The following is an 18,949-nucleotide window of genomic DNA, read 5'->3' as shown; positions in this document are numbered from 1 at the left end:
AATATAAAGATGGCTTTTGCATATAAGAAATCTTTATCAGAGTGCTCCATTTGAACTTTCTTTGCTGGAAGCTGGTTTTAATTTAATCAATGATCCTTAAGGTCTAATAGAAATTCAACATTGTTATGCTTGCATGCTTTATATTTGTTGTGTATTACTATACTAAGCACACAAGCCTGTTTTTTTGTTTACACTGTTGTGTTGCACCTTCTAAACAGATTGAATAGACCTGGCCTACTGTATACAGCATTTGTGTTTTTTAATAGATGGTTTATAGAGGACCTATTCTGCTAATTTTCAGGTTCATAGTTGTATGTTGTGCCTCTCCTGAGACATGTTTCAATGCTTTAATGTTCAAAAAGCTCTTTATTTTTCTCACATTGCCTGTGCTGCAGCACCTCTTTTCACCCTCTGTCTGAAACCAGGGCCCAGTCTGCTCTGATTGGTTAGCTGACCGGCTCTGTTGTGATTGGTGACTATGAAAGGCCCTTTTGCCTATCTATGTCATAGTGATTTTTACTGTGGTGGACCTTGTTGTTTTCAGTTTGAGTCAGGTTAGCTGGCTAAGTTCCCCATCCTATTGCTGTAGCTTTATATTTTCCATGTTGACATGAGACCGGTATGCACTCCCTGCAAGAAAGAAACAATATGATGTTTTCCACATGGTCAAACAATTCATGAAAGGCAGATTATTATAAAATCACTAATGATGTGGCTGAGGCGGTAAATGGGTGTCTGACAATCAGAAGGTCCGCGGTTTGATCCCTAGCCCCTGCCGTCAACATGTCGAAGTATCCTTGGGTAAGGTACTCAAAAGGTAAGGTACCCCAAAACTGCTCCCTTAGACATATCTACGGTTTTAAATTGTATCTCATCGCTTTTGGATGAAAGCATTAGCAAAAAGTGTGAAGATGAAGAGCATGTTTGGTCTTCTTTGTCAGATGCTGTTCATTTAAATTGCAAAACTACGGTCAGGATTTGGGAAAAGGTAGGACCCAAAAGCAGACTACAACAAAAAGGTAAAAAGGTCTAGAAACAAAAGCGAGCTTTATTTAAACAAAATGGCATGAATCGAAACGTAGCACAAGGAAACAACAACACAAGAACTAACTGTGATCCACATGGAGGGAGACAGGAAAGACAAACAATGAACCAACATGGAGCACAGGGGAAGACAAGACTAATTACAAAGAAGGGTAATCACAGGACAAGACACAGCTGGGCAGGGGAGGCAGAAACACAAGGGTAACAGGTGAACACAATCAGACAATCAGACACAAGAGGGCAAACACTGAGGCCGTTTCTCAATCGCGAGGAAACTGGCTTCCAAGCCAATATTTCAAGGATACTACGTCATTGAGTGCCGCCAAAGGACTGTTCCAATCTCCAGCATACTTGGAATTCCACCGAGGCCACGTCAAAAACCCTTGCGGAGAATGGCTGAACCGACGCAGCACAGCACACATTTAAATGTAAGTATGCAGTGGCCTAGAACATGTTTGTAAATATGTTACTTTGTTGCATGTGTTATCACCAAAAATGTGTTCCGTGAAAGTAAAGCAAGTTCATAATTAGATAGACATCGTGAGGTATTTATTTTTGGTACAGTTTATGTTGAAACCGTTAGAGAGAGTGGCACACTTGTTAGCCTGTTCCATTCGTCTTTGTTTTCCGAAGCCATGGCTTGGAAGTATACTTGCTTCGTTTCTGAAGGAAGTGACTTGGAAGTATGCGATTACCAAGCCAGTATCCTCACGATTGAGAAACGGCCAGAGACAGGAATCAACAGACAAGACAGGGGGTGAACACTTTTCAAAATAAAACAGGAAACCAGAGACAGACAAAACACAACACAGACAGACCGTGACAACTACTCTGATATCTTATTCACGTTTAATCTTCTTAAACACTGTAGTTATAATTTATATCTGTTTTTTCTGGCATTAGTATAAAATGTATTCTCCATGTGCACTGAAATGTTGTGGCACTCCTTTTGTACATTCAAGCCATTTTCAAAATGTGTTTAGTAGCTTAGCTCATGGCTTCCCGAACTCTTCACGCAAAGTTTTTTTTCACCAGCTGTCCATGTCTTGCTTGTGTATTCTCAGCATGCTTCTCATGACACTGGAGAGCGGGCCAGCTTTGCCCGGGCTGTTGGACAACACCTGGCTCGTATTTAACTGGCCTATAAATAGATCCTCCTCCAAATGCAAACCACCTGGATGGGGTCAAACCACTGTCACACGCATCCATTACACTGTTGCTGGAAAGGACAATGTGAGATGTGACAATTATGTTATAAAATATAGTAGTTTTAACAACCACAGCCTGAGCCACAATCTATGACTGTTAGACCCATATGGTCTGTGAACACTGAGCACACACATGCAGGGTTTACATTGCTGCGCCTATATCGTTCACTAATGTAATTGAAGTTAAAAAAACAACTGCATTTACTCTTGAGTGAATTGTAATCGTCTTGGAATGGTTTTACTGCTTAGTGCTGTATAACTGATGGATTTGGGTGGCCTCACTTACAGGTGAAATGTCTGTGTTTAGTTTTCACTAATTGCTTTCACATGACTTGGTCACAGGTGTCAGGCCAAGACTTTTGGTAAATGTTTGGCATGTTCAAGTTTTAGGGCCTACCTGGAATAGTTGCGGCTTTAAATAGCAGCAGGGCGTTACCCATTTCCTCCGCTGGCTTACTCGATGCAAACACACACAAACTGATGAATTACAAGTTGACTGGAAATTATGAAGACTTAGAGAAAATAAGAGCAATTTGCGGTAATTACCATCAAGTTGTTAGGTCTTTCAGTGGAGAGACCCTTGCATGTTGGGAGTGTGGTGGGAGGCAGGTATTTTTAGAATCAAAGTCCTCTGTTCCAGTGGCGTGGCACTCAAGCACAACATACCTTCTGTGTTGTGCTTTCCTCCTTAAGACAAGTACTTTCCCTTCTATGTTTTGGGTGTTCAGCAGACCGCCAATGTGTGAAGGGTCACTGAGCAAGAGCTTTTAATAGAACTTACCTTTTGCTGACTGGAAAAAAATTGAGCATCATATCCGCTGTCTAAGGAACGAGGTGGCACTTTGATTCCCCTGTTGGAAATATTTAAGTATTTAAATAAGGATTTTCTGGGATATTTTTATTTAGAAACAAAACAAACAATCACCAACAAAAGCTTTAAACTTGAAGTAGTCTAATATAGCATAAAGCACTATCGCTGTTTAGAGAACGTTATTAGCACCCAACAACCCTAATCACATTTCTCACTAGAACTTGTGTGTACTGTGTATCATCAAACAAGGAAAATGTGAATGTTTATGTGTTAGAATACTTATTAAATTATTTCATTCTTTTTTGTAGATCGAAATGAGAATGACAAAGTGATATTTCGTAATGTTATTGAGCATTCCGCAATTCCTTAAAGGTCCCATGTCATGCCCATTTCTACTGACCATAATTCCATTGATGTGGTATTCTAGAATAGATTTATACTGTGCAATTTTCCAAAATCACATTGGTTTCTCATACAGCATCTCTGTAAAGTATGTGTATTGACCGGTATTCACTCTCTGTCCTAAACGGTTTGTTGGAGCACCTGCCCCCCGCCCCCCCCCCCCCCCCCCCCCTCCCCCTCCCTGTGAGCCCAGTGTGCTCTGATTGGTCGGGACGTTGAGAGGCAGCAACGAGCCTCTCGGCGATACAGCGAGAACAAGCAAAACTCATCCTGAGCACACACAAACACTCACAGCCGAAGTAAAAACAATAAGTGTTGCTTGATATTGAGTAAGAAAAAGGTTTATAACGTTGTGAGAATGGGTCTGCGGAGAGCATTTCTCCGCGATCCCAACTTAGTAGCCCGAAAAACGTTTACCCATTTAAACAGTCGTGGTAGATACCTTGTTTGTTTTAAACATTATAAATACACAAACAACAATGAATACTTACAGGTTGTGTACCCAAATCTCCCGCTGTCCCAAACAAAGTAGGAACAGCATCGTTCTCCAGTGAACTACGCTGTACATATCCGGCATGAATCGCTGAAATGTTTGAGAAGCTTTGTTTCGTGAAATGCTGGCAGAGGGTGTGGCCTCTGGGTATTCCCACGTAACCAGGAAGAAAATGAGAAATCTCCAACGAGGCGTTTTGGGGAGGTATTTTCTAACACAGAAAAGACCTCCCCAAAACGCCTCGTTTTAGATTTCTCATACATGGTGTACTTTGAGGGTTTTTGACTCTGCAGACCGTTTACATGCATAAAAACCTTCATAACACACAAGGGGACGGGTAATAACTGGATAAGCATGACATGGGACCTTTAAAGTGATATTGACTTAAAGCAGTGGTTCTCAAACTTTTTCTGTCATTCCCCACTTTGAACAGGTGGGCCTTTTCAAGCCCCACCTGTTCCTCATCGCTCCAATAAAATGGTAGGCCAAGCTTAACATTGTCAAATGTATCTTTCTACAACAGGGGTCTCCAACCTTTTTTAGGTTGAGAGCTACTTTCAAAAAATAAAACAAGTCGTGAGTTACTTTTACTCCTCTTTTTTTAGTTTTTTTGCACTGTATATATTTAGCACATTTGAACATTATTATATGCTTACCTTTAACCTTTGTGTGCTGTTTGGGTCTGTGGGACCCGTTTTCAATGTTTACTAAAAGAAAATGTATGCAATTTAATTATTTTAACCTGCTTTATTTGGGGGTGGACCTCACCTCTTCTAGGGGGCCCCGGGGGTATGCACCCCCGGGAAGATTTTTTTTTTAATGTTGAAGTGAAATGCCTCAACCTGGTGCACTTTGAGCAAAATATGAATTTACGGATACAGCTCTCAACACACTGAAAGGGAGCTGTATACTTTTCAATAATCCAAACATCTTTAGAATATGATCAAAACCAATAACAAATAATTTAAACTTGTTTATTCTTATCTCATGTTACCTAGTTAGCATTCTTTCTTTTTATTTATGCAAATTTTACTAATCACTCCCCTTTTCAACTTTTTTTTTTTTTTTACTATCCTATAGCACACATTGGAATGATTTCTGACTTTATTTTTTACACCTAGGCTATATTAAATAGATAAATGTGTGCTCTCTCTACCTCTCGCTCTCTCTCTCTATGTCTCACTCGCTCACAGAGGCTGTGTTCTCCTCCGTGGCGATGACGGCTTGCATTAAAAAATTATAATAAACATAGGCCTATTTGTAAAGTGGGGGGACGCAAACGGGATTTCGAAAAGTGTCACGGTTAAACTCCTTGTGAAGTGGTGAGGTGCCACTCCACATTGCTTTTCTTCCCCACTGCAACGCTGTAAATGATTTTGGTTTCAGTTGTGTGTGTGTGAGCAGGCTCGGATTGGCCATCGGGAGATTCGGGACTTTTCCCGGTGGGCCGCTGCCTTTGGTGGGCCGCTGGCTCTGACAAAGGTGGACCATGGACTTTCACAGCGCCGCTGCACCGGTACCCGCACCCGCCACCGCAAACACCAGACGTTGCGAGGCTCCGGCGGATCCGGCGCTGTGAAAGTCCACCGCCGTTGCAAGTCTCCGGCTGTAACAGTCCACTAACGCCCGCGAGGACCAAGGTTCAATTCCGGCCTGAGGTCCAAAAAATTTATAAAAAACAAAAAAACTCCCGTTCATCGCGTCCATTCCGTCCATCACATCACATCTCTGTGCCCCACCAGTAGGGCGCGCCCCACACTTTGAGAAACGCTAACTTAAAGATCCAGAATGTGTGATTTAGTGGCCTCTAGTGGTAGTGTTGAAGATTGCAACAAACTGAATACCCATCCACCTATTTTCAAGCGTGTCTAAATAGCTAAGCCCTTGAGGTGCATTAGCACCACCAAATTCACATGGGTTATCATCATGAACATTTGAAAGGCCCCATATGTCCCGAGTTTGGTTTTTCCTTTATTTGCTTCTGTAGAAACACGTCCATACGGATGACAGTTGATCATAGTTTTAAATGCGATGTCTGCCATGATACAGGGGTGAGGTGTCCTAAGGAACATTCATATAAATATATTGTTTTCTTCAGATTTTTACAGTGGTGTTGTTGGGTTTCCTTTGGAAAAAAGGTAGACTATAAAATGGGTACAGGGTCAGTTTATAGTTTGACCGTAAACATAATTGACTAAATAAAACATTGTATTTGGTTAAACTACTCTTTGATGGTCAAAGCCTCAGTTAACTGTATTTGAAGGCCAACAAAACCATCAAAAACAAACCATAAACACCTGCTGCAATGTATCCATAGATGATCTGCCAAAGTAATGTTCTTGTTAAATCTTACCGACACGAGTTGACTGTTGTGCCTGACAGCACTGACGTTCTTTTTCCAAAGTTACCACCACCCTTTAGGCTTAGGTCAGGGTTAATCCCCCAAAAAACATTTACATTGGCAAATATGTAAACAGTCCATAAATATGTCCAATAATAGCAGCCAAGCTTTCTTTATCAGATTTGCCATTGTCATGACAACCAGCAGATGACAGGAGCTGTCAGATTACAGTTGACCTCACAATCCCACTGAAAGCAATCATGTCACTACGCTACTTACTCTTACTTTAGGCTCAAAGAGAACCTGAAACGCACACACAAACACACACACACACTCACTCACTTCAGGGGACATTACATTGACTTACATGCATTTCCTGGAGACTTATCCTAACCTTAACCATAACCAACACATGCCTAACCCTAACCCTTACCCTATGACCGAGAGCCAGTGCACCACGCAGGGCTCCTCCGAAGCCCTACGCTCTTCCACAACCTAACCCTAACCAAGTCTTCACCCTAAATGTAATGATTCCCCTCATTGGGGACCTCCATTTTGTCCCCATAAAGTAGGCGACTACCCACACACACACTCACACACTGTGTCAGTTACTTTAGATCAGGGGTCACCAACTACATTTGTCCAAGGGCCAAAATTAATCCAAGAGACACTTTCGGGGGCCACATTTTTTTATATATATATATTTATATATAAATCATAATAAATTATATATTTATATATATTAGGGCTGTCAGTCGATTAAAATATTTAATCGCGATTAATCGCATGATTGTCCATAGTTAATCGCAAATTAATCGCACATTTTTTATCTGTTCTAAATGTACCTTAGAGGGATATATTTGTGTGTGTGTGTGTGTGTGTGTGTGTGTGTGTGTGTGTGTGTGTGTGTGTGTGTGTGTGTGTGTGTGTGTGTGTGTGTGTGTGTGTGTGTGTGTGTGTGTGTGTGTGTGTGGGCGCAGTTGTCGGTGAAATGCCGCTCAAGGCATGAGACTGAAGTTCCCACTGTGGGTTAAAATAATGCGCTGTGACCCCGAGGTAACTGTCATTACTGAGTGAAGTCCAATAGTCTCCGGTGAGTCTTTCTTAAATCCTCCTCTACTTTCGTTTTTTTTGGACTTCATACAAGTTTTGTATTTTCGACATAGTGGTGGCTCTGGAAGGCAATTCACAAATGCAGTCTGTTAGAACAGGGGTACAAAAATACTGGACTCAAATGCGACGACTCATATTTTAATGAGAAAAATAAAACAAAAAAAATCACTCTTGTGAGGACAAAACAAAAATCTTGATTTCAAACAAACAGAACTCTCCTCTCTGGTAACTCTCCTCTCTGGTATCACGCTGGGTCTCTGGACATAGAAGCACACTGAAACAAGACGAACTGGCACAAGACAAAGGGAGACAAGGACTATTTAAACAAGAGGGAATTGGGAACAGGTGGAAACAATCAGGGGCGGGGCAGATGCTGACGATGGCGGAAAAACACCCAAAGTGAGGAAGTAACAGGGCCTGAAAAGAAAGACAAGAGGTAAGTACAAAATAAAACATGAAATGTGAAAACGAGACATGACATGAAACATGGGGGCTTGACTAGAGATGACAGACATAAAATAGACAGACAAGACGTGAAGTAAGATGAAAACCTGACTCTACATAGAAACCTGACTAGACTTGGAATTAAATACCTGACTAAACATGAAATGAGAGACATAAAACAAACACAACTAACACAATTGACGAGACACCACAGTACTCCCCCCTCTAGGGACTGCTCCGAAAGTCCCAGAAACTCCTGGATGATCCTGATAGAAGTCAGTGATCAAACTCCGATCTACAATGAAGCTTCCTGGGACCCATTGTCTTTCTTCGGGAACGTAACCATCCCAATCCAGAAGGAATTGTTTCCCTCGACCACGGTTACGGACTCCAAGCAGTTTTTTAACAGTGTAGACAGGACCACCATCAACCATCCAGGGAGGCGGTGGGGGCTTAGAGGCTTAGACTCTCTCTTACAGGCTTGAACTTGCCCACATGAAATGTCGGATGGACCTTGAGCGACCTGGGTAGACGTAAGCGCACAGACACTGGTTTAATCACCTTAGAAACCTGGAAAGGACCCACAAAACTTGGGGCTAGCTTTCTGGACATGACATGAAGGGATAAGTCTTTGGTAGTCAGCCATACGCTTTGTCCAGGCCTATAGGATGGAGCAGGTCTGCGATGCCGATCCACCACCTTCTTCATCTGGCTGGCACTGTGCAGGAGAGCACGACGAGCACCTGCCCAGATCCGGCGGCACCGATGGACCATGGCCTGTGCCGACGGGACCGTGACCTCACCTTCATTGGCAGGGAACAAGGGTGGCTGGTAACCATAAACAAACTGGAAAGGAGTAAGTCTAGTAGCGGCGGTGGGAAGTGTGTTGTGAGCATACTCGACCCACACCAGGTGCTTGCTCCACGATGCCTGGTTCTGGGACACGAGACACCGCAAACAGTTCTCCAGCTCCTGGTTGATGCGCTCTGATTGGCCATTGGTCTGTGGGTGGTAACCCGAAGACAATCTGACGGTGGCACCAAGGAGATGGCAGAACTCCTTCCAAAAACCTGAGATGAACTGGGGGACTCGGTCCGATACGATGTCCCTGGGAAAACCATGAATGCAGAAAACTTCATGTAACATTACCTCTGCCATTTCTTTGGCAGAGGGGAGCTTGGGTAATGCAATGAAATGTGCCATCTTACGGAATCTGTCCACCACCGTCAGGATGGTGGTGTTTCCTTCGGACACGGGTAATCCAGTAACGAAGTCCATGGAGAGGTGTGACCATGGACGGTGTGGAACAGGAAGAGGCTGCAGCGGACCCATCTGAGCTTGTTTGGAGGTCTTGTTTCTATCACAAACGGTGCAGGCTGCCACATACTCTGCCACCTGTTTCTCCATAGCCGGCCAACAGAAACGTTGCTTTATCATAAAGATTGTGCGTTTAACCCCCGGATGACAGGTGAGCAAAGACGTGTGAGCCCAGTGACTTACCTGTGAGCGAATTGAAACAGGTACAAACTACCTATTTTGCGGGAAACCACTAGGGGCCGGGCTCTCACCATGTGCTTGCTTCACCACAGATTATATTTGCCATGAAACTGCCCCAACCACACAATGAAGTGGAGGGATGCTTTCAGGTTTTTTGGCAGCAGGTTCAGGATCGTACATGCGTGACAAAGCATCTGGTTTCACATTTTGAGAGCCTGGTCTGTATGACAAAGTGAAGTTAAAGCGACTAAAAAACTATGACCATCTAACCTGGCGTGGGTTTAGTCTTTTGGATTTTCTAATGAATTCCAGGTTCTTGTGATCAGTCCATACTAGGAGTGGTTGTTCCGCCCCCTCTAACCAATGATGCCAGTCTTCTAAGGCTATCTTTACTGCCAAAAGTTCCTTGTTCCCCACATCGTAGTTCCTCTCTGCGTCTGTCAACTTACGTGACAAGAACGCACAAGGATGAGCTTGTTGTCCTGAGCAGACCTTTGGGAGAGCACCGCTCCGACGCCTTTGTTCGAGGCATCCACCTCCACAATGAATTGTCTCTGCGGGTCAGGCACTGTGAGGATTGGAGCGGTTGTGAACAGCGTCTTGAGTCTTTGAAAGGTTTTCTCCGCCTCAGTGTTCCACTTAAACGCAACATGGGAAGAGGTTAGTGCATGTAATGGCGCTGTGAAGGCACTAAAGTTTCTTATGAACCTTCTGCAGAAGTTGGCAAAGCCTAAAAATTGTTGGATCTGTTTCCTGTTTGTGGGAGTTGGCCAATTTTCCACAGCACTAACCTTTAATGGATCCATCTGAACATGGTTTGCAGTGATGATATAACCCAGGAAGGAGACCGTCTTGGCATGAAACTCACATTTCTCAGCTTTGCAGTACAGTTGGTTCTCCAACAGTTTCTGGAGTACTTGGCGAACATGTTGAATGTGAGTATCCTCATCCGGTGAGAAAATTAAGATGTCGTCAAGGTAGATGAAGACAAACTTGTTGAGAAAGTCCCTCAACACATCATTGATCATACCCTGAAAAACACCTGGAGCATTGCATAAACCAAAAGACATTAAAAGATATTTGTAGTGGCCACTCGGAGTGTTGAACCCTGTCTTCCACTCATCCCCCTCCCGAATTCTGACGAGATGATAGGCGTTTCTGAGGTCCAGTTTGGTGAATACTTGGGCATCCTGCAACAGTTCAAACGCTGAAGACATTAGTGGAAGGGGGTATTTATTCTTGACAGTTATTCCAATTAGTGGACTCTAGTCTATGCATGGACGGAGAGAACCATCTTTCTTGCCCACAAAGAAAAAGCCTGCAGCCGCAGGTGATGACGACGGTCTAATGAGTCCAGACTTAAGGGAAGAGTCAATATACGTCTTCATGGCCCCTCTTTCTGGTGCAGAGATGGAGTAAAGCCGACCTCTAGGGATCGGAGCTCCAGGCAAAAGCTCAATAGGGCAGTCATAAGGTCGATGAGGTCGTAGCCATGTAGCCTTAGTCTTGTCAAAAACCTCTTTTAAGTCCAGATAACATGTAGGCACTTGATGTCAGTGGTAACTCTATTGGGTTTGTCTGTCTGATTAACAGACTGTCTGGAGTTCCTAGGGGAGGCTAAGCAGGTAACTTTACAATCAGGAGCCCAGTTCTTAATGTTTCCCGACCACCAGTCAATATTCGGATTGTGTCTGAGGAGCCATGGGAGTCCCAAGACTATAGGGTGAAGTGCAGAGTCAAATAAGTGGAATCTTAATTTTTCTGTGTGAATGTCATTTATAGTTACTTGAACGGGTTCAGTTATATGGGTTACTCTGAATAACAGCTTGCCATCTAAGGCACTGGCATCTACAGGGGAAGTCAAAGGAACAGTTGTAATGCCCAGTCTTTTAGCAAGACCCCAGTCCATCAGACTTTCGTCCGCCCCTGAATCCACTAGTATCCCCTGAGTCATGGTGTGGTCAGGTAACTGTAATTTTACCTTGGTCAATGATCGTGGAGGAAAGTCAGCTGCAGAAAATCGGCTCACCAGCGCCCTCTGTCGCGCCGATGAGCCTGTCCTTTTAATGGTCAGGAGGATGCAGTATGGCCATGTTGTCCACAGTAGAAGCAGCGTCCTTCACGAAAACGGCGCTGTCGTTCCTCTGCTGTGATCCTGGCTCCGCCCAGCTGCATTGGTTCCTCGGATGATGTTGTCAGGGGTGTATTGTTATACACTGGTTCTTAACCTTTCACTGTTCCTTTCATTAAGTCTTATATCAATGCGGGTTGACATTGCAAGGATTGAGTCAAGATGTGTTGGTAGCTCCAGGGTTGATAATTGGTCCTTAATAGAATCCTTTAGGCCATTCATAAAGGCATCAATAAGGGCTGGGGTGTTCCACCCGCCATCTGCTGCTAAAGTGCAAAATTGTATCACATAATCTGCCATTCTTCTGGGTCCCTGTTTAATCTGCATTAACACTCGGCTGGCCTCTCTGGCTAGTGAAGAGTGATCAAAAACACGCCTTAGAGTCTCTGAGAACATGTTCAATGACTGGCACACTGGAGAATTAGAGGACCGTAGCCCAGGCGGCAGCTCGGCCGGTTAAATAGGACAGCATAAAGGTTACTCTAGCTTGGTCTGAAATAAAGGCAGAGGGGTTATGGGCGAAATGCAGTTCACACTGTACCAGAAAGGGGCGACAGTCCCCAGAGTCCCCGGAAAACTTCTCTAGAGATGCAAGGCGAAGCGACGTTCCAGAAGGGGGAATGTGGTCTGCAGCAGCAGCAGCAGAACCAGCGGATGCAACGGATTGGCTCGGCATAGTAGGAGACCGTGTAGATAATCCAGCTTCGAGTTGGGCAAGAACTCTTTGCACTTGAACCGCCAGGTGATTAACTTGATTAGTTACAGCCTCCTGGAATTCTGCTTGGCGATCAGTGAGGTTACCAACTCCTCTGTTAATGGAGACCAGCTGTGCAGCATGGTGAGCAAGCTCTGCTCTCTGTCCCTCGACATCCGCTTTAAATCTTTCTGAGTCGGCTGAGTCCATGTTGGCCAGTCCATGGTGGGGCAAAACCATTTCTTGGTATGGCTGTAGCCTACCCCAGCCATACCCTAGCGCCGCCACTGTCCTCCACAATGTTAATTGGCCTGCAAGCTGTCGCCACCCATATAGCGATCTTTGTTGAAAGTTTGCTGCTCGTAGACGTGTCCAGGCGTCTCCTCCGCACACTTTCAAGCGTGGTCTGCTGCAAGCGGGCGGCAGGAGCGGGGCTGTCGGCATCAGCAGTGTGCTTGGACTGTATAGATGGTATTTTAAACTCGATGCGCTCTGAAACTACGGGGCGGCCGAGGACAAAAAATGTGTTAATCGCGTTAAAATAATTAGTGGCATTAATTTTATTATTTGTATTAACGCGTTAACTTGAAAGCCCTAATATATATATATAATTGATTAATATGTTCACTTTATTGAACACATTTTTTTTTTTTTTTTGGGCCCCCCACTTTACAGCCCTGCCCCACATTTTCGCAGTGGCGGATGCCGCGGAACACTGTACATCCCGTTTCAATAATTCCCCTCTACTCTAAAGTCACATCTAAAAAGACATTCTGACAGGTCAGGTCAGCGTGAGAGCCTTGTACTACCGGTCAATGAGAAAGAGTGAGACACCGCACAGTTTGAGTGTAGGCAGGGAGAAAAAAACGTTGTTCAGTGGGGTTCAGTTCAGTTATTCACTCGTTAAAGAAATGTTTCCAATGCCTCCCTGCTTTATCATAACTTAATTGATTGGTCAGATAATCAGTTATATATTGATAATGATGAGATGGAAATGTGATAAGAATGGAGAGAAGGTAATGCTAAGAATTCTGAAAGCTAAACTTTTACTTAATTTTACCCTGTGTATATAAAGTGTCTTTAACTACCTTGAAAGGCGCTCTGTGGATAAAATGTATTATAATTTATTATTGTTATTACTATTACTAGGATCATCGTTCAGTATCAATAAGATGTTTCTACAAATGTTAACCTCCTGGCTCTTTTCTTTTTTATAGAAGAGGTTGTATTTTTAATCAGTATTTTTTCTTTCTTTCTTAGATAAAGCTTTGTGATTCCTCGCCGGTGGTGTTAACGCACAACCAGTGCTCCTGTGTTGCAGGCACTGTTTTGTGCAATCACACTGTGGCACTGCTTTACCAAACAGCTTATTATAGTCAACTGAACATACCAGTCGTGCCCCTGTCCATAGCTGCACAGAGTCGGAACAGCAATGGCACAAGCCACGTACAATGATAATTTAATTGAGGTTTTAAAGTATTCTTGTTTGACTGTTTACATTTAAAGTGACTCCACACGATGCTAATGTGCTCTCTGTTAGGGTGTGAAGCCAGGACACATCAACTCCATGTTCTTCACCAAACCTGTACCTAATAGGATGGTCACGACTGGAGTGAGGTAATTTTTCCTGTGTTACCAATGCAAAATGGGATTCTGATACTGTATTCTTACCTTTACTGTCAAATGTTAATGGGCTGTATTGTATTTTCATCTCTTTGCAGAAGTGGATTCTACAGAGGCATGGTGGATCCATTACCCGATCCTTGCATGTTCAGAGTAACGGAGGTCTATGAAAAATTCAGTATTGAGGACAGGCCACTTGTGACTACAATGAACATGAGAGCCGACAAGCCCCTTGTGGAAAGTGCCTTCGGGATGGTGCAGGAGGGCAGTGTTCTGTCGTATCAGATGCCTGCTTTGAAATCTCGTTACATCGTTCTTCACAATGGTGCAGCACCAACACCACACTTGCCTCTAGAGCAGCCTTTCCCAAACTCAGGGTCGCGACCCATTTTTGATTGGGTCGCCAGTTTAATGCATTGCTACACACACGCAGCGTCAGAGCTGATGGCTGTGTTGCAGATTGTTTTTTTTATAATTTTTGTATTTTATTTTTTATTTTGAAAATGAAATTATGCAATATAGCATTGTATATTGAATGATTTAATTTTCTAAATACAAATAAACTAAAAATAAAAGATTGTATTTGTATCAGCTCTGAGGCGTCCCCCGTGAAAGTTTTCGCGCTGTCCGTTTATTGTCTGTTGATTAATCCCGATGGTAGCCTACATGATGGCAAAAAGATGATACAAAGAGGAGTTTTTAAACGTTGGCTTCACAAAAGCTGTTAGAAATGGAGAGGAGCGGCCTCAGTGTGTTTTATGTGGAGAGGTGCTCAGTAACGAAAGCTTGAATATGAATAAATTGGACCTGCATCTCCAAACAAAACATCCTCTGCATCGGGACAAATCGAAGGATTTTTTCATCTGCAAAGAAGAGTCTTTCAAGAAGCAGTGTTTTGACGACGGAAAAGTAAGTCACTTATTTTAATCATTTGTTTTGTTTTTTGTGAGTTTGTCAGGGTCTGTTGTGAAATTGTTTCGTTAATGCAAAATTGGATGAAATGCAGACTGAGCCCCGGAGCGGACCGCCAGCTGCGCGCTCTCGCGCGTCCTCTACTCGCTCCCGCGAGTCCACTACATTCTGCAGCGGCACAGAGCGGTGTTTCAAAAACAATAACCAAAGGAAGATTAGAGGGAAAGTGACATGAGAAGGAAAGCGAGAGAAAGTATCAGCCGCACGGACGTGACTGCTGCAGTGTGATGCACATAGGAATACATATGGGGGTTATTCCCTATCTTTATTCAAGAGCGTGGTCTTTAAATTTGAAAGCATACTTTATTGATTTCACGTTCAGAATATGTATTTCTTTCCCTCAAACCCTGTCCTCACACTCAAATAGTGCCTGCTTGCGCTTACATTTGCTCTGCTTCTGCTCAAACTGTACGCTTGCACTCAGATATATTGCTGCGATTACAGGTTTCCTGTGTTCCAGTTTAAAACCTTCTCCTTGCACTCAGGCTGTTTCTGTGCGCTCGTGAAATGTCTGCTCTCAGATTTCTTCTGTGCGCGCTTGGGTCTTTTGTGAAACAACCCTGTCAAAATCCCTCCGTGGGGATTCCCCACAGTATTGAGTATGTAGTAGCTTTGGATAAAAGCGTCTAACAAGTAACATGTAATGTAATGCGCTATAAATAAGGTTGCCAGGTCCACATTGGGTATACAGCGTACGCCGGCTGGTATTAAAAATCACCCAATAACCCAGCAATGTTAATGATAATATCTTCGCTGTTATTTTCAGGCATTCAAAGGGAACAGAGGGGCACTGAGGGCATCCTATCAAGTCAGCCTCCACAAAAAAAAAGTTAATCAGTTGCCAAGTGTTGGAGTTTCTTTTTCTCTCAGAGTGTTTTAAAACAGCTCTGTTCATTTAAAAGTGTTTAAAAAATGTGTGTACATAGTTTTTGATCTAGTGACAAACTTAATGTTGCACTTCTGATCATTTAAATTTGGTTTCACCTGTGATTAACTGAATACACTTCACTGCACTTCAGTTAGTGTTTTGTCCCTTTCTGTTTACAACATGTTTGTTCTTTGTTCATTTAAAATAGTTTAAAATGGTGTGTACATAGTTTTTGAGCTAGCGACAAACTTAATATTGCACTTTTGATAATTGTATGATTGAAATGTATACTGTATATACTTGACTGCACGTCCCATGTTTCGTCTTTCTGCTTTGATCCTTATTTTTTTCTGGGCAAGCTCAAAGGAAAGGTTGTTATGGTGAGAAACCTAATTGCTGCGATGCACTTTTATAATTAAATAAATATTTTCATTTACATTTAAATTCATGGTGTGTTGCATTCTTTGTTTATAACTGTAGATACTATGGAAAATCATGACATTTTTTAAGCTTGGGTCCCTTAGGACCACAACATTTCTGTTTTGGGTCTCATGCTGAAAAAGTTTGGGAACCACTGCTCTAGAGGGATATGACATCTTGCCATGTGAGTGTGTGTTTGTGTGTTCTGAATAGGAGCTACTGCATACGACCAGCTTATATTTGACTATGAAAATGACACACACAATTGAGGAGGCTACCCGTGAGCAAAGCTCTTGCTCAGATTGGCATCAGCTTCGCAGACCGAGGGTGACCGCCTCTAGATTTCGAGAGGTGTGTCATGTCTGAAGCAAGAGCTCTGCAGTCACTTGCAGAGCGGATCATGAAAGGTACAAGGCAGACGGCGGACATGAGAAGAGGTTCTGAGATGGATCCCACAGTAGCAGTCGAGTACACTAAATTAGCGAATGTAAACTACTCACCCTGCGGTCTTGTCATTCATCCTGCTACCTCCTGGCTTCGTGCCTCCCCCGATGGAGTTGTTTTTGACCCCACTGAATACCCCCAATTTGGCCTTGTTGAGTTCAAATGTCCCAATGTTCAAAACTATGTCGACTGCAAATATGTAAAAATGGAATGTGGTTGCAAGGTCAACTTCTTGTCACTGGGATGCAGTGGTGTGACTTTGTTGTGTGGGCGCGGGAGGACTATCTTGTGCAACGGATATACATCGATCCAGAAGTGCAAACAGCAATCCGAGAAAAGGTTGACGCTTTTTTTTTTCACACATACATGCCTAAGTACCTTTCATTCAAATAAATACCACTGAACATTTCCCCTCCTCGCATTGTAAGCCATTTTGAGGAAGCTAACTCTGAATCACATGTTATGAATGTTTAACATAGCACCTTCAAAGACCGATGACAAAAATGCAGTGGTTAATTTGAGCCGGATCCTGCCGGAACAGGATCCGGCACCTCTTCATTTTGGCCACCCTGTGTTCCGGCACCTATTTGGGCAGATCCGGTACCTCTCACAAAAAAATTAAAATTAAAAATGGTTAAAATGAAATAAAATATGCAGATATTAATTTACAGAAAAGATCCCAAGAATTTCATGTCGTTTATTAAGATTAAGATTTGAAAGAGTCGGAGATCTGTGTTGACGCACTGAAAAGCTGGACCAACGGACAAACGTCTTTCACTTTTGAAATTCGCCACATGAGGAGCACGTCGCAGAGAGGAAGAAACGGTGATTCAATGCAAGCATGTCAAAAAGACAGTTAAATGTACTGTCTTTCTTCAAAAAGAAGGAAGAGGTAATAGACACTTCAAAACGAGTCAGAAAAGCCTCCACAAGCAGCGACGAGGGCAGCTGCAGCGGTCTTGTTGATGGTCAAAACCAGGAGGAGGTTAGCGCCGCAACAGCTAGCCAGCTAGCTAACCGACAGCTAGCCAAGCCCGGGCAGGAGGCTGGCACCGTGGCAGCAGCGGGTCAGGTTCACCGCCAGCCGGAACAGGAGCCAGCTACCGTCAGCCAGGTGGACCACCAACAGCAACGGGTGGGTACCCTGGCATCAACTAGCCCGGTACAACAGCCGGAGCAAGAGGCGAGCGGAACCGCGACATCAGCTGGCTTACAGCAGGAAGATTCAGTAGGAGAGGAGAGCGCATTGAGCGTAGAAGAGTGTGGGACGTCCAGCGACAGGTCAGGGATGGGATGCACAACTGTTTGGACAGAAGCTCAGCTAAAAGTGAAGCAGACTTACTATCCCTGGCTTTTTAGGGGGAAATCAGGTTTGGGTTGCACAACGTGTAAGGCGGTGGGGACTTTGGGGGCAGAGAAGACGTCGGGGATGAAACTTGCAAAAGAGTGGGTTTTATGCACAGTAACCTCATCTGCTTCAGATATTATAAAACAGCAACGCGCACTCAGAAAAAAAAAAGTATTTGAACATGCCCGTGCCAAGGCTCACCTAGCAGCAGCAAGCATTCTTGAAAAGGCAAAAGTGGACACTTTAGGACAGTCTATAATTAATAGTCAGTCTGAACAGATGGCCACTACAGCTCGCGTATTTCGCACGGCGTACAAGGAGGCTAAACGCCACCGTCCCGCATATGGCTTCGAACAGGAGATTGATTGCCAAGAATTAAATGGACTCGATATGGGGAGAATTTTACATTCCAATGTTGCATGTGTAAACATACAGAAACATATTTCTGAAGAAATGAAAAGAAAACTGTTTGAAAAATTGTACAGTGCACTCCCAAAATCAGTGCAATGCTGGATGAGTACAACCAGTTTAAGCAAAAAGAGCTGCTTGATAATATACCTTAGGGCTCAGTTGCCCGATATGGACAAGCCTACAAACATTTTTACTGAACTCGTAGAGCTAGATGATCTAACTGCTCAAGGTATTGTCCACAAACTGTTGTCTGCTCTGGAGCGCCTGCATTTGACACAGGATTTTCTCTCTAAGACCCTCATTGGAGTAACTTGTGATGGTGCTTCGGTTATGTTAGGGCGTAAAAGCGGAGTGGCGAGTCGGCTCCAGGCCATGTTCCCCAACATTACTGTGTGGCACTGCTCAGCCCACAGGCTTGAGCTTGCAGTCGCAGACGTAGTGAAAGAGATGGGTGCTATAAATCACTTTAAAATATTGATGGACAAGATATATGCACTGTATAGCACATCTAACAAAAATCGAATGGAGCTGAGAGAGTCAGCTGAGAGCTTGGATGTCCAGCTATGCAAAATAGGTCGTATTTTAGACACTAGATGGGTGGCATCAAGTTTTAGAACCGTTGAAGCAGTGTGGAAGAACTACCCAGCACTTTACAAGCATTTCCAAACTGCATCAGAAGATCCCT

Source organism: Notothenia rossii (assembly GCF_949606895.1).
Source record: "Notothenia rossii genome assembly, chromosome: 2".
Taxonomy (NCBI): Eukaryota; Metazoa; Chordata; class Actinopteri; order Perciformes; family Nototheniidae; genus Notothenia; species Notothenia rossii.
Note: the sequence above shows the minus strand (reverse complement) of the source record.